This window comes from Carica papaya, chromosome 5, assembly GCF_054855325.1.
Source record: "Carica papaya isolate Zhongbai chromosome 5, ASM5485532v1, whole genome shotgun sequence".
NCBI classification, from domain to species: Eukaryota; Viridiplantae; Streptophyta; class Magnoliopsida; order Brassicales; family Caricaceae; genus Carica; species Carica papaya.
This window is the reverse complement of record NC_142313.1, coordinates 32,872,648-32,887,207: the sequence shown is the minus strand read 5'-3', so window position 1 is coordinate 32,887,207 and position 14,560 is coordinate 32,872,648.

Sequence of the window (14,560 nt, the reverse complement as noted above, 5' to 3'; positions counted from 1 at the left end):
AATGAAGCCTCCATCAAGAGTCTAGAATTGGGCAATTGGCAAAGTTGATTTTCGAGTGTGCTAAAGGAACTTTGCCAAACAACACAAAACCCAACCCGAGAGAGCATGTGAATGCTATAGTGTTGAAGAGTGGAAAACAATTAGTGGAGTTGGAACCAAGGAAGATAACATAAGCATATGGGAGCAATCCAAACAAGGAAAAAGAAGAAAAAAGGAAAAACACCTAGCAAGTTCCTAAAAGGATGGAGATCAAGAAAAGGAGCGACCCAATTGAGGAGGAGAATACTCCAACATTCCATATCCAGGGAGATTAAAGCAACAACAAAAGGATAAGCAATTTGGTGAGTTTTTGGATATTTATAAACAATTGCATATTAACATTCTTTTGGTTAAAGCTTTAAAACAGATGCCTAGCTATGCAAAGTTACTAAAGGAGATTCTCTCAAACAAGAGGAAGTTGGAAGAGGTGGCCATGGTGATGTTTAACGAAGAATGCTCAGCTATTCTGTAAAACAAGATGCCACAAAAGTTGAAGGATCCAGGTAAGTTTATTATTCCATGTAACTTGGGTGATCTTTCAATTGAAAAAAATTTATGTAATTTAGGAGCTAGAATCAATTTGATGTCGTACGATACTTACAAGAAGTTAGGATTGGGAGAACCTAAGCCTACTAGGATTACTTTGCAATTAGTAGATAGGTCTATCAAAATTTTCGTTGGAATAATAGAAAATGTGTTAGTTAAGGTTGATAAGTTTATATTTCCAGTAGACTTTGTAATCTTAGATATAGAAGAGGACTTTGAGATATTAATTATCCTAAAAAAACCATTTCTAACAATTGTTAGAGCTTCAATTGATGTTCATGATGGTAAATTGACTCTTAGGGTATTTGATGATGAAATTACTTTTTATATGTCTAAATCCATGAAATATGCACATACTTCAGATGATATTTGTTTCATGATTAATACACTTGATTCGGTCGTGTAAGGTGTTTTTCAGAAAAATTACTTTAAAGATGCATTAGAACAAAGTATCATGATTGGAGAAAGGAGTGACATTAAAAATGAAGAAGTTAATGAATAAGTAGGTTTGCTATAAGCTAGACCTCAATTTAATGCACCAAGGAACTTCATATTTGAAGAGATTCGTAGCTCTAATATAGAGAAACACAAGCCATCAACTAAGGAACCACTGTACAAGTTGAAATCAAGGTGGTCGGGACCCATAGATAAGGTTGAGCCTAGCTCTCCCCAAGCTGATGTAGGAGCAAGTCCTAATTCAAGTTCCATCATAGAGGAGAGATTAGAGCAACTAAGTAGGGGACAAGAAATAATTGAAGAATATAAAATGCGAATGGAGTATTATATGATGGTGTACTTTTAGCATATAAGATTCCAGCCCCCATCCTACCCACCATCAGATAATTAGTCTCAATTTTATTTTATTTTATTTTTATTTTTATTTTTTTTTGTTTGTTTTTTAGTATATCTTTACCTTTTATATCTTTTAGTTCCTTTCTCTCATTTACCACTAACTTGTTTGCTTAGTTTTCCTTTAGCATTTGTCGATACATTTTTAGATTTTTTTACAAGCTTCACCAAGGTTGTGTGGATGCTACTCCATCAAAATTTCAGGGAAGTTTTGTTTCTTTGGTCATCATTGTCTTTCATCTTTCTACTTTACGAACTATGGGGACATAGTCACATTTAAGTGTGGGGGAGTGGTATTCTAATTCTTTATATTTGTTGTTATCCTCTAAATCTTAATGAAGTTTCATGGTTTGATATTGATGTGTCCTGTTGCGTCATGACTACCTATGATGATAATTATAGTATTAAATCTATATGTATTAGGACAAAATTTTCTGGGGGAACAGTTTAGCAATAGAAGTATTTGACCTTTTTAGTTTATTAAAGTTTTAAGAGTTTAGAATCTTTTACATCCTTTGAGTTGTGAAATTCGTTCTTTTGTCTAAACTGAATAATTGTTTGCAAAAGTAAGCATATTTTGGTATAAAATTAGATATATTTGTATACAAAAAAAAACTACTCCGCTAATCACTCTATTTTATACCACCAAAGGGCGTACCTTAGCAGTTCAACATTATGCTAGCTTAACCAGAGGTCTCCAATTTAAGCCCTGGGAACGCAGCTGCCTTTAGTAGGGAGAGCTTTCTCCTTAGTGGTCTGATCTGGCTCGAAGAATAAAATGGTGGTTATGAATAAAGCTAGTAGAAGAAAAAAAACTACTCCACTAATCACTCAATTTTACACCACCAAAAGGTGTAGCTTAGCAGTTCGGCACTATGCTAACTTAACCAGAGGTCTCAATTTTAAGCCCTGGGAACACAACTGCCTTTGGTAGGGAGGGCTTACTCCTTAGTGGACCAATGTAGCTCGAAAAATAAAATATTGATTATGAGTAGAGTTAGTGGCCATTTAGAAGTGTGACCAATTGAGTAACTGGGGTTGGCATCACCAATGTCTCGCGTAAAAAGGTTGACTAACGTTCCGAACAACTAATAAGGTGCTTTAAAAAAAGTAAAAGATAAAGTTGCATGTATGCCTACTCTTTTGCCAACTGAGCTTGATTATGTTTTGGATTATAAAGTTTGGATATTACGAATGATTGAATGACTCATAGAATATTTTGGATACTTAATTTCTAAGAATAAGATCAGACTAGATGGTCTATATTATGAAGTTGTTAAATTGTCTTTTATAGATGATTGTGCTGTTGTACATATTATTTTGCATTATTCTGAGTTAATATAGTCTTGATGAGGAGGATTTCATTTATGGTTTTGCTGTGGAATGGAGTCAAGATTGCTTGAGGACCAACAAAAATTCAAGTGTGGGGGAGTTGATATAATTGAATTTTATATGTATTTTTCTATTTTATTTGAGTTGATTTTAATTAATTTTTGCCACATATGTTGTTAGATTATCTTTGGGACTTTTCAGGAATGATTTTAGTACCTGGAAGCAAATTAAAGTGGATTACAACAAGATTTGGGCGAAAAAAGGTTGAAACATGAAGATGTGGGAGACATGGCCATAACACACGTGTATGTGTTACGAAGCCAACATTTCTGTTTCTGAGGAGGAGTGAGACACGAACATGTTCCTAGAAGACACGGTCGAATGCCCTATACTGGGTTAACACACGGCCATGTGTTAAGAAGGTAGCGTTTCTGTTTTGCTCGATAAAAGAGACACGGTCATGTTGTGCCTAAAAGTAGAAAATTGACGTAATTTTAGAGAAAACACGATCGTGTATTAATTCGACATGACCGTAAGACGTGCCAAATCAGAATATTAGGTCTTAAACAATATAAAAAAAGGAGGAGCTCAAAAAAAGAGGGACAGGAGGAGTAGAAAAGAGAATACGGCTGCAGACATCAAGAATTTCTTCTAGTCGGTTATTCTTAATTGTTTCATGTTTTCTTTAGACTTCACTCTTGTAATTTTCTTTAGGATGTATAACTAAACTTTTCTGTTGGGATCTTTTATGAAACCCTAAGAGATACTTTGTGATTTTCTTATTCAATCTATAAAAGTCTTTTTCTCCAATCCATATGTGTTATCTTATGGCTTAACGTATAAATAAACTGATAACCTATTTATTGATTTATGATGAATGGTTGGATTGGGAGATTGATTATTCATTAGAATATCAAGTTAGCACAATAGATTGAATATGAATAGAGATACTCGGCATGATCTATATATTTGATGATTGAATGTTCATGCACTGATTCATATTAATCAATAGAGATATATGTATTATTATGAAGTAGGTAAAGTAATTGATCTTGAGAAAAAGATTACTACATGATTGAATGAAATTGGGGGAAAGTTCTGGTTGTAGATTGAATTAAGAAAATTCATAGTTGAACTTAGAGTAGATTTTAAGATCTTAAACGTCATTATATCTTGATTGTTAATTAATTCTAATTCATTGTTTTTTGTTGTTGTTAAGTTTTAGTTTATACTTATTTTCTTAGTCGTTGGTAAAATAATATCAATTAGTTAAGATTCTAGTAATTGTTATATTAGTCCTCATGGGAAGACATCCGAATTTACTCCTATAATACGTGTTCGAACTAGTGCACTTGTTAGGTGAGTTCACATCACAATATTAACATATAAATTAACTAGTATTCTGATTCATTTGAATTAAAAATTATGAATAACAGAAGAAGATACACTAATAGAAAAAGAAATATTTTTAAGATTAGTTGAAATTAATATACCTATCCCACATAGAAATAGACATTGCTATGCAGTAAGTGTTGTAAGTCAATTCATGGACAACCTAAAAGAGAAGCCTTCATACTATTGCATTTCTAAAATGGTAACATGGAAAAGGAATCATATTAAGAAAAATGATAGATTTCTTCTAAAAGCTTATAAGGATGTAGATTATACATGGTTAGTTGTAAATAAAAGATATATAATAGGATATTATATCTTTTTTGGGGCAACGTAGTCACTTAAAGAAATAGGTAGCAAAATTTAGTTGTTAGATCAGGTGTAGAATCAGAATTCTAAACAATGACACAAATGACATGTGAACTATTATGAATATAAAGAATTTTAGAATATCAAATAATCAAGTGGGAGAATCAGATTTGCTTATACTGTAACAAGAAATCAACCATAAACATTGCATAATCAGGTATAATGCGATTGGACAAAACATATCGAGATTGATAAATATTTTATATAGAAAAAAAACCTGATATAAACCTAATATTTACTACATATGTGCCTATTAATTCACAACTGCAGATGCGTTGACTAAATGCATAATAAATCTATCAAGTTGAGATGAACAACATCTACTCTCCAGGTTTAAGAAGAGTGTTAAAGAAATGGTAAATAAGATTAAAGATTATAAAGGTAAAATATATATTATATAATTAATTATTATTTCTTTTTCTATTTTAAAAAACCTATATATATATATATATGATGCTAGAATTTTCAATAAAATACAAATCAAACTATTCTTAAAAATATGTACTAATTCAATATAATAAAAATAAGAAGATGCAGTATCTTGATGCATTTGGTAAACTATTTGTTTGATTAAATGTTTGGTAGTTAATAAAAAGTATATGGTACAAATTATTATTATCTACTTTTTATCTTGTCTCTTTCTTTTTTGTGTTTGTATAAGAGAAAAACGAAAATAAGATACTATTGTACATAATATATTTCATTAAACTAGTATGTAGTTGATATATTTAAAGTTTCAAATAATAGTATTGTAAATAAAAAAAATAGTATTTGTCAATTACCATATATTAAAAATTCATTAAAACTTTCGGATTCATAAAATTCAAATCTTACCAAAAAAAATTTCTTTTTATTTTTTCAATTGCATCCAATCGGTTATGATACTTTGAATGAATCACATAATATTTTTAAGTCGTATTGAATTTGTGTGTTAAACAAAAAAATTCATTAATCAATCACCGTCCACTTCTTTGTAACCTCTTCCATTTTTCCTCCTTTCTCTCCATTGAAGATTCTTGATTTTTTGCTCCTTAAAAAGACAAAGAACTTTAGCCAGCTTCAAGAAACAATTGGTGAGGAAAAGCACTAAAAAAAGAGAAGGTTATAGAGATTTCTTATAAATTTTATATAATTTGTGATGCTAATTAAAATAATTACATTGTACATAATATATAATTTAAGTTATATGGAGTTGTTTAAGTTTATATATATATATATTCATATGTCATTGGCGTTTGAATTGATGAAGCGAATGATGTTGAAAAAAGAATTCATGAGATTCTTAGATGCCATTTTGGTGGATTAATATTATGAAGGGTAAGGATTAATTCTCCCATAAAAATTTTATTACATGAAAACACAAGTTGGTACTTGAATTCCACTTTTAATTATCAACACAAATTTCAAGGTTTAAATTATCATTTTAGTCTACGAAATATTAGTTATGGTAAAAATGGATCCAATTTTATTAGTATTATTATTGTATGGTCCTCCAAACTTGCAAAATTATTTTATCTTAATTTATTTATGCAATCTTTTATTTTATTCATATTTTATTTTTTATATAATTTTAAAATTATAACAACTAAAAGATTAAACTTAGTAAACACAATAAATACAATTCTTCCGTTTTTTTAAAAACATATAAATGATAGTAACAGATATTAAGGAAGAATAAGGGATATGCAATTACTATTTCTTAGATTTTATTTTTCAACTCGTAGTTTTCAATAAAATAATTATATTTTGAGTCATTGTTATCTCACCGAAATAAGAAAGAAAAAATGTTGTTATTTATAGGAATTATATAGTGAAACAATGTTGTAAATTGATGAAATAAATTATAATAAAATCTTTGGGACTAAATTGCAATATTGTATATGGCTCAAAAACTAAATTGATAATTTACTATTTTTGTAATTCAGTCTATACTTATGTGAACCTTGACCAATCAATCATTCAATATGATTCAAACTATCTATAATGATGCTAATTAGTTATGAATATATCATTTTTAGTATAAAAAAGACAGTAATTTATAATTGTGTATTATTGATAATGGTGAAAATTTATAAAAAAAAAGATAGTAGTATATGAAGAAGGAGTTTCTCTTGCAAGCCGTAGTTTGTGGTATAAACCGGATACCAAATGGGCCTCCGTTTCTGGTATTAGGTACTCACAATTATGTTGTGGATTGGAAGATGTTTTGGCTGTTTGGGGCACAAATTGATTGAAGGGGGGGATTATAATAATTGAGCAATTTGTTGATGTTGAGAAATTACTGACAATATGTAACTTTAGTTGTACAACTATAATTTGGTAGAGAGAGAGATATATAGATATATATATATATAGAGAGAGAGAGAGAGAGAGAGACAGAGGAAACCCTAAATACAATGAATGATTGGAACTCGTGTGCCTGCGTCATAAAAAGATTGTATGCATAGATGCATTATTGCTCTATCTTTCTTTTATAACTTGGGTTTGTTTCTGGGATGTTGACATGACAAAGAAAGAGTTGGGTATTGCTTGATTCAACAACCATTCATGCCCTTCTTTTTAGCTTATTTTACTCTTCAATCTTTTTTTTTTTTTTTTTCTTATGGAAACATGAGGTAAGGCTCTCGTAAATTGACACAGTCATTCAAGAAATTTGCTCAATGCAAAATTATTTGAAAATTATATTATTTTTATTTTCTTTTCCTTCTTTCCGTCTTCCTTGAGGTTATTATTATTTTTGTTAGGAGCGTTCCCAACACATGAATTTCTAAGAAAAATTTATGGAATTTATTTGTTGTGTTTTATGTAAAATTTTAATTTTTTATTTCAAAACCTAATTAATCTTTATATTTTTGTAAGTTTAATGATTAAATTTTAAATACAAGAAATTTTTTTTTGATGATTTTGTTTTGCAAAATTTATTTGAAAATAAGATAAGTTTCATTAATAAATTTAATATATATATATTTGAGAGGAGTGTAATATCGGGGACTTAGAGCAATTAAAATTTCGTTATTTAATGAAAAAAATTATTTATTCACGTCTTGTAATTTTAAGCACCTAAATTAACTAATTAAAAATTTAGTTTCACAAAGACATGAAAAATAACCAAAATAATTAATTTAGGGACTTTTTGAGATAAAATTTCAAAATCAGGATCATTTTATAATTAAAATGACTCATTTAAAAGGAAATTAAGTTACTAGGAGTCACTCAGCAAATTCAAAGAGACGAGCCACGTGGGTGACCGACTCAGCAACACGGCCAATCAGGTCATGTTGCATGACAACTGCATCAGTTGACATTCCATGTGAAACCACCACGCTGGTGATCCGCGTGCTTAAAGATTGGACGACCTTCATTGAAGATGTAGATCGCACGACTCGCATGTGTTTCAGAGATCAATGACCCATATCTATTCCCTCGTGATCCAATGGTCAAGAAATTCAACGTCCAGGTGGGGCGAGATTTGTATTAAATGGTTGAGATTCATTCAATAAGAGAAATGACCGATTTACCGTTAATAAAGGGTGATCAAACGACTCTCCTCACACCACGAAGGTCTAATTAGACGACTAGAGTTTTCTCAAGGGGCTATTTAAACTCCTCTTTAGTTAGCCCCAAACCCGAGCTGACCAAAGAGAAGAGGAGAGGGGGCGGGAGAGACACGGAGAAAAGAAAGGTAACAGCGGATCAAGGTGGCACCGTCATGTCGGAGACTCAAACCAACTTCGTTAAGGAAAATTTTCTCCGACATTCCTCTTCCACCATCATTTTTAATAATTATTTTATATTTTAGCTAGGAAAATCACAAGCAGATAGTGAAGAAGTTTGTGTCTGTGATCGCGAACTAGACCCCATTCTAGTAAGTGTGTTTCCTCTTCCTTCCTCTATTATTTCTCTCTTGTTTTCCTAATGGTATAGTTATTCTTAAATTTTAGATAGGAAACATAGAACCCGAGAGTGGAAAGGTAGGCCATGTCCAGCAACTGCGAAAAGCTATGTGTTAGGCTTCCGTTTTGAGGTAAGGATACTTTAACCCTTCTTCGTAATCATTTAATCAAAGTTTAACCTAAAAATACCTAAATTGTATGTTATTTTGAAATGTATAAGTGATGATGGAGGTAATTAAATTTGTTTCCGTGTATTTTAAACGTATATTCATTTATGTATAATTTAATTTAAAATTTTACATTGTTTAATTGTAAAGTGTGCATAATGATGCTTGAGGATGTAATAAGCATGTATGTGTGGGAGTGCTAAAGGGCTTGTGTGCGGGTGTGTGTGAACAAAAGTGGGAAGGAGTTGTGTGCATCCATTGCAAGCTATGTATGTGTGTAGAGAACTACGTAAGTGTGTGTGTATGTGAGTGATTGAAATGTGACCATGTGCAAAATGATAATAACTGAGGAAAAGCCTAATGATAAACAGGAGATTCTTGTGACAAATAAAGGGCAGAAAAGGTCAAATAATAGTGTGTTTCTTGGACACACTTGAAAGTATTCTCGAACAAAAAGTACTCAGGATGGAATCCACTCAATAATTTGCATGTAAATAAAATAATATGAAATTGGTAAGGTTTTTTAGAAAATAAAAACAAAAAAAAAAGTGAAATGGAGCTTGAATAGTCTGAAGTACGTATGTATCTGTATTGGCATGCATAGTGCATTAAGTGTTTCATTAGGCTTTTTGTCTTTGAGGGGTATCTATTTTTTCCTCCTCTATCTAGTCTAAAAAGACGTGAGAGGCATGTTCTATATTTAGTAATTTTTAATAAAGTAAATTATTCTTGATTTCAAGAATGTTATATGATTTATAGGCACTTGATGATTTGCATGTAAATAAAATAATAAAAAAATCGGTAAGTTTGTCCGGAAAAAAAAATTAGAATGAAACTTGAATGGTCAGAAGTACATATGTATCTGTATTGACATGTATAATAGATCAAGTGTCTCATTAGGCTTGTTATCTTTGAGGGGTATCTGTTTCTCCCTCCTCTATCTGATCTGAAAAGATGTGACATAACCACTCTTTTTAGATGATGATGTACCTTTTGACGAGAGCGGTGAGGCGAATATCTGTTAGGAGTCACCTTTGATTAAGTACTGTTATGGCTATAGAATATCTGATAGGACCACTATGGTCGGTACGATCATGGTTATAGTCGTACCATGGTTTGGCAAACCAGAAATGTGCCTGAGCAAATTGCCGTTATCTGTATCTAATCTAATCATTCCACATGGGTAGTTAGATATCCATATCTGCCCTCAGAGATGGAAGTCGGAACGACTTCGCGAAGCATGACACGAAAAATCTGAAAATTTCATGATTTATTTGATTTTCTTTATTGTTGCGTGTGATGTTTGATTTTGATTATTGTGACTATGGCATGATGTTTCCTTAACAAATAAAAATATTTTCATAAGGTAAGATAGGACTCTAACGTGACCTAATGGTAAGTATTAATGATGTTATTATTCACCTTTTAAACTTTACAATGTTATCTAAATATTGTTTTTTTTTTACTGAGCATATGAAACTCAGTCTTTCCATGTCACCTCCTAGATGAAGAAGATAATGAGGAACCATCTGATGACCTACCCCTTGTATGAAGATTCCGTGGATCTGCAAACCTTGAGTGTATGATTGTTCTCGTACTCTAATGAGTCCAATAGCATAATGATAGAAGTGACCCTTTTTGGATCTTGATATTTTGAATTTTGCAGCCACTTCTAGCCTCAGTTATATATGTGTAATTAGAACTCATAATGCACTCGTAATTTATTTCTGTATCTGGCACCGTCATACCTTAATTAGTATTTGAGATGTCATGTATGATATCAGAGCAGTTATGTGGACTAAATCCCTTACAATTGAGGTTGTAGGTAGAAAAACCCTTAATGTATATAGGAAAATGAGTCATCTTTTCCAATAATTACACCGCCAACTCGTGTCTTCCTTTCTTTTGTAGTAATGATACAAGGATGACCTTCCATAGAACGTACCAAAAGACCCGAGACCTAGGATCATCTAACCAAGGCTGAGTTTACCGAACTCTTCCGAGCTATCCAAAATTAACCGCAGTTGTAGGATAGAACCTAGTCAATCCCTATCAACACCCTGCACTGGAGTACCGAACTGTTGAGAGCTCTATCTCTCATAGCATAGTGGAGTTTAAGAAACTTAACCCGCCACACTTTGAAGGTGGCCCTGACCCTTTGGTAGCCGAAGCTTGGATCCTATAGATAGAGAAGCTTTTCTCTGTCTTAGACCTAATCAAGGAACATAAGGTTCCCCAAACAGCCTTTATACTGATCAGTGAAGCAGAACACTAGTGACAACTTAAGAAAGAAGTTCTACCTACCCCTACCACCTGAGAAGTTTTAATGGATGTGTTCTTTGATAACTTTTTCCTAGCTTATGTTCGAAAAAATAAGGAGGAGGAATTTCAGGACCTCCGTCAAGGAAATTTGACGGTTGCCCAGTATGCAGCCTGATTTGTCCAACTGCCTAAGTTAACCCCTCTAATGGTCACCCCTAAAAGTCGTAAAGATAAGAAGTTTTTGAAAGGCTTTTGTGTTAATATCTATGACTGGGTTTCAACGCTAATACTCAGCTCATATGTCGAGGTGCTACAACATACCCAGTTGACCGAAGACTTCATCTTGGCCAGACACCAGCGTGTTACTCGAGTTCGTAACCAACAACAACAACTTCAACAACCCAGAAAAAGATTGTCTGACCTAGTAAGTAGCCACCCCGATAAATGAAACTGAGTTACCCTTCCTCCTGCTCTAGCTCCACCTACTGGACAGCCTACCTGACCTTTCTTGCCATGTCAGCATTATGGTCATTCGCATAGTGACCTACCCTGTCGATATATCAATCATGTCTGTTATCGTTGTAGAAGAACCAAACACTTTATAAAGGACTGCCCTCAGCGGTTGAAGGACGTGGCCTAACCTATAGCCCAGGGACGTGTGTACCACCTTGATGAACCCAGTGCCCTCCTAACTCCTATCTTTATCTAGGGTATGCTTTCTATTCATGATACTTCTGCCAATGCTTTGATCGATATAGGTGCTACTCACTCTTTTATCTCATGTGCATTCGCTTGTAAATTTGATATTAGGTCTGAACCTTTAAGAGAAATATTAACTGTAGAGACTCCCTCTAGGGGATTATTAAAAGCTCACTATGTATATAAAAATTATAAGATAAAAACTTTAAAAATAGAAGTATTTATAGACTTAGTACTCTTAGATTTCTTAGGATTTGATGTTATTGTAGGAATGGATTAATTAGAAAAATATAGAGTAATTATTGATTGTGAAAGTAAAGTTGTAACCTTATGATCCCTGAAAGAGAAATAAAATCTATATTTGTTTTCTAACAAATGAATAAATAAGAATATGGATGTTGATCCTGCTGTGTATTCCATTCCCATTGTTTGCAACTTTTCAGAAGTTTTTTCCATCAGACTACTTGGTCTACCTCCCCCGCAAGAGATAGAATTTTTAACCGAACTGCTACCCGTACCCAACTAATTTCAAAACTTGCCTATCGCATGAGTCGTGCTGAGCTCACAAAACTGAGAAATAAGCTTTTCAAGCTCCTTGGCCAGAAGCTTATTCGCCCTAGTCAATCCCCTTGTGTCACTCTGGTATTATTTGTGAAAAAAAAGGATGGCTCCCTTAAACTATGCGTGGACTACCAAAAACTCAATTGAGTAATAGTAAAGAGTAAGTATCCTCTACCTCAAACCGAAGATATTTTCGACCAATTGCAAGGAGTCATGATCTTCTCCAAGATCGACCTCAGATCGGGATACCACCAACTGAGAGTTAAAGAAGAAGATATTCCAAAGACTACTTTTCGGTGTAGATATAGATTGTACGAGTCCAAGGTGATGCCATTCGGGTTAACTAATGCCACTGCTGCCTTCATAGACCTCATGAACAGGGTTTTCTGGCATGCACTGGATCAATAGATCATCGTATTCATTGATGATATCTTAGTGTACTCCAAGAGCCCGGAGGAACATGCAGTCCACTTGTCCAAAGTGTTGGGGATACTTTGCTAGAGCTAGCTGTATGCTAAACTTAACAAATGCTCCTTCTGGTTGGATCGAGTTTCCTTTCTCAGTCATGTGATTTCAAGTGAAGATATTTTTGTGGATCTAGCCAAGGTTGAAACAGTGATCAACTAGAATCCGCCCACCAATATAATAAACATATGTAGTTTCTTTGACTTGGTTGGTTTCTATCGATGATTCATCGATGGATTTTCTAATATTGCTACTACATTGACTTGACTCACTCAAAAGGGCATACTATTTGTCTGGAATTATGAATGTAGTGAAAGCTTTATAGAATTAAAGAGTCGTCTTAACTCTACCCTGATGTTGATCCTCCTTGACAACACTAGAAGATTTCAGGTCTATTGCGATGCATCTCATATTGGCTTGGGATGCATTTTGATGCAGCATGGTAGAGTGGTCGCTTATGGATCTCAGGAATTGAAACCCCATGAGTGGAACAACTCTACTCACGACCTGGAGTCGGCGACTATTATCTTTGCCTTAAGGATATGGTGTCATTACCTGTTTGGACATACCTTTGAGATTTACACTGATAATAAAAGTTTAAAATATATTTTTTCGCAGGAGTTAAACATGAGACAGGATGCTGGATGGATCTCCTGAAGGACTATGACTGTAAGATCATCTACCATCCCGATAGAGGAAATGTAGTCACTGATGAATTAAGCCAAAAGGAGTCCACAATGTTGGCTCAAACCATGGCCTCTAGTTGGAAGTTAGTAGAAGCTATACAGTCACTCCGTCTTAACTATTATGGAAATGGTACCTATATCGCTAAGATCCGAGCATTACTTGATCTTTTCACGAAGATTTGGAGATCTCAGTCCACAGGCTAGGAAATCACAAAGAATCTGAATAAGTTATCTTCTGATGAATTTCTTGATTTTAAGATCTCGGATGATGGGTTGTTTAGATTTTGGGACCGAATTTGGGTTCTTGTCGCTATCAGGACAGATGTTCTAAAGGTTGTCCATGCCTCCAAACTATCTATCCATCCCGATAATACCAAGATGTACTAGGACATGAAGTGCCAATATTGGTAGCTGGTAATGAAGAAGGATATTGTCGACTACATCTTTCGATGCCTTACTTGATAGAGGATTAAGGTAAAACACCAGAGACCCGATGATTGGTTATAGGGCCTCCCAATTCCATAATGGAAATGGGAGCACATGACCATGGATTTTATCATCAGACTACCCATGACCTGTTTCAATCGTAATGCTATTTGGGTCATCGTTGACAAACTGACTAAAACAACCCATTTTTTCCCATCAAGACCACTGACTCCACCAGAAGATTAGCCTGCCTTTATGTTGACATGCATAATGCATCAAGTGTCTTGTTAGACTTTTTATCTCTGAAGGGATCTGTTTCTCCCTCCCTTATCTGGTCTGAAAAAATGTGAGAAGACTACTTTCTGTGGATGATGGTGTACCCTCTGATGAGAGCAGTGATGCGAATATCTATTGGAGGTCACCTTTTGCTAAGTACTATCGTGGCTATAGAATATCTGATAGGACTACTATGATTGGCACAACCATGATCATAGTCGTACCATGATTTGCTAAGTTGAAAATGTGTCTGAACAAATTATTGTTATCTATATCTGATCTGGTCAGTCCACACGGGTAGTCAGATATCCGTATTTACCCTCAAAGATGGAAGTTGGATGACTTCGCGAAGCATGACACGAAAAATATGAGCATTTCATGATTTATTTGATTTTCTCTATTATTGAGTGTGATCTTTTTTATTATTGTGACTATGACATGATATTTTCTTAATAAATAAAAATTGTTCTCATAAGGTAAGATAGGACTCTAACATGACCTAATGGTAAGTATTAATGATGTTATTATTCACATTTTAAACCTTACGATGTTATCTGAATACTATTTTTCTTACTAAGCATATGGAACTCACTCTTTC